The following is a 3204-nucleotide window of genomic DNA, read 5'->3' on the forward strand; positions in this document are numbered from 1 at the left end:
AGCTTAACAGTTGCAAAAGAATAAGAATTTCATACGATTTAGTTAAATAAAGAAAATTAATTATATTGTCTTTAATTTTAAATTAAAATATTTGATTAAAAGTTAATTAGTAAATTAATAATCAAATAACATTTTTAAAATAATTTTAATAGATTAAATTAGGTTTTAAACTAATACTCTATACCCCTAATTTTATTAAAATTACCTAAACTATCCTAATCTTAACCTTCTAACCCACCGTCATTCCCTTCCCCCAAACCTAATACCTAAACTACTTCAGGGAACAAGGAACAATACAAAAGAGAGAAAGAAAGCAAAATAGAAAGGGGAAATGGGAAAAAGAAAGAAAGAAAGAAACATTGAGGGAGAAAGGGAGAAACGAAACAGAGTTAGAGAAGAGAGAAGAGGGGGACGGCTAGCGCTGGTGGCCCGGGCTGCTCGCCGCCATCGCTCGTTAGCACCGACGCGGAGGAGAGAGCCGAGAGGAGAAGAGGGGAAGAAGGCGCACCGGCGTTGTTGGGTCTCGCCGCCGCTGCCACCGTCGCGTCCTCACCGAACCTTGGAGGAAGACCACGCCGTTAAGCCGCTTCACCGCCGAACATGTCCAACCGTGTCACCGCCGTCGGATCTGTCATCGCGCCGCCGAGGAAGAGAAGAGGAAGACCCGTGAGAGAGGGAGAGCGTCAGGAGAGAGGAGGAGCCCGCGGGAGAGGAGCTTGTTGCCGCCGCTGCCATGGCTTCCTTGCCGTCGCCGTGGTTGGGTAGTCACCGGAGGGAGCCGTCGCTGTCAGCGCCGCCGTCGGGGTTACCGCCGCCTCTGCCGCCGGAGAACACCTCTGCCGCCACTGAGATCTGCTGCCGTCGCCGTTGCCGGAGTTCTGGTCGCCGCTGCCGTTCGAGGTGGCTGCCGGAGCTGCCGCTAAACCAATTCAGCGACCGCCGCTGTTTCATTTTCTTAGTTCGGTAAGTATTTACGTTTCGGAAAGCCGTGTTAATATTCTGTTATGTTTGGTTATAAACTCTGAGATTCTGGTAACGTAGGGTTGTGTTTTGAGCATTGCATGTTGTTTTTAAGTTGCTGTGAGTGCTGCAAAACTGATCAGGGACTGAGTTTGCGGTTGCTGTTGGTTTCGGGTTAAGAGAAATGGTTTCGTTGACGCATTTTAAGTTATAGTTTCGACGAGTCGAGGTACGGGTTTTTCTTAAAATCTAATTTATATTACAGAGTTGTGATAAATAGATATTAATGTGAGAGAACATATGCCTGTGATTATAATTGCCTTCTAAATGTGGTTGTTTGCTGGACTGAATGACTGATTGCTTGAATGCTTGAGTAGTTTGTGATTGCTGAAAAGAAATTAGTTTGAAAGGTTATTTAGTTGATTATTATGAGAAATGGCTTTTCTTGGTTTTGAAGCTATTTTTGATGATGTAAAGGAATTGGCTTTGGAAATGGTTTAATTTTGAGTTAGTGACTTTATAAATGATTTAGTATTTGAGCTGGTCTGATTTTAGAAAGAGATTTATTATGGGCACTGATTCGCTTTGAAAATTATTTGATATTGGAACTAGCCGAATCTTGGAAAATGATTGAGGTTTTGGAAAGGTTCGAGAAATGTTTGGATGGGACCCGAAAAGGGTGGTAGAATCCGAGTTTTAGAGGAGATGCTGCCGAAATTTTATAAAATTAGAAGTTTAATTTGAAGTAGTTATTTTAAAAGGTTTAATTTTAAGCATTAAATGATGATTTAAGAATACTTCATTTATCAAAGAAAAAGTTATGTTTTGGATTGAGAATTGTTAGTGAACAAAATGGAAAGAAGGATGATGAGGATTGATTTGAAATATGATTTTTGAATGAATTTGGGAATGGATATGGATTGACGAATGATGATAATATTGAGAATGGCTTAGATATTGATGAATGATGAATGAATTATTTATATGGCTTATGAATTTGAAACATCTGAGATACGAGGTTCCCTGGATTAAGTGCCGTGGCTTGCCACCACGTGTACCAGGTTGAAAACTCGATACTCTGTTGACCCTACGACGTAAGTGTGACCGGGCACTATATAAATTCCCGGGAATGTTACCCCCATTGAGTAATATTGATTATTTGAGAAAAAGCTATGCATAGACTCTTGGGGATGCACGTCGGGGGACAGTCTAAGGACAATTCAGACTTGTCGGGTTGGCTGGATAACCGACAGATGAGCCTCATCAGCCATAGGACAGGCATGCATCATATGCATTTGTATGCTTTGCTTGGGTTTGAACTTGTTTTGGTTTGCCTAATTGCTAAACTGTTCTTAACTGCTACTTGAACAATTTGCTGTAACTGCTACCTACTTGTGCTTTCCTTGTTTGTCTTGCCTGTGTATGTCCTGGTGTGCTACATTTAAGAATGAACCTTGGTGCTGAATTAATGACTGTGTTGTTTGATTGTGTGGTTGGTTTCTGATTGAGATTTGCTTATGAGAAAGGAAAGACTTTGAATTTCTGAAAATGTTAAACACTGCCTCTTTGAAAAGGTTTTAAACGATTAGCTATTGAATTTTAGAAGTATTTATAAGACAATGATAATCACAGAATCTGAAAACAGTTTTCTTATTGAATATCTTCTTATGACAACTTTGAAATTCCGTGGTGAGACCGTGTGGTTAGGTTCTCACCCCCCTACAGCTTTACCTTTTCAGGAACCGGATGAAGAAGCGTTAAGAAGAGTTATACTGCGTTTGGTTGATATGTTGTTGTATTAATTAGATTATTTTATTCCCTCGTCTTTGTTATTACAAATTTGTAAGAGGGATAGGAATTGTATGTTCTATATGTATATTATATTATGGGTTATTATGTAAGGAGTCTTGTATATGAATCTATGCCTGTTTGTATTTTTATTAAGATAAAGTGTTTATTTCCAGTTTCTAAGGAAATCAGCGATACAGTGTCGAGTCACAGGCTCCTACTTTAGTATTTAGTATGTAAAGTAGTCGTAATACTCCTTGCTATCAGAGTAGCGCAGCCGGAAGCGTGATTTCTGATAGTGAGGGTGTTACATTATGGTATCAGAGCGGTCTTTCTTGTAGAGCCTGAGGAATGGATCGATTATGCTTCAATTGCATACTCTGAGAGTCTGTCATGTAGTAGGTCTTGTTTGAATAACGAGAATTAGAACTTTATGTACATGACGGTCTATTGATT

At 39.9% G+C, this 3204-nt stretch overlaps 1 long non-coding RNA gene across 1 annotated transcript; it reads left to right on the top strand.

Moving 5' to 3' along the window:
* Positions 1-371: 371 nt before the first annotated feature.
* Positions 372-2866, top strand: LOC140179858 (uncharacterized). Its single transcript, XR_011873684.1, has 3 exons — positions 372-963; positions 1042-1189; positions 2686-2866. It is a non-coding gene; the product is annotated as an uncharacterized lncRNA (long non-coding RNA).
* The last annotated feature ends 338 nt before the right edge of the window (positions 2867-3204 follow it).

Source organism: Arachis hypogaea, chromosome 16, assembly GCF_003086295.3.
Source record: "Arachis hypogaea cultivar Tifrunner chromosome 16, arahy.Tifrunner.gnm2.J5K5, whole genome shotgun sequence".
NCBI lineage: Eukaryota > Viridiplantae > Streptophyta > Magnoliopsida > Fabales > Fabaceae > Arachis > Arachis hypogaea.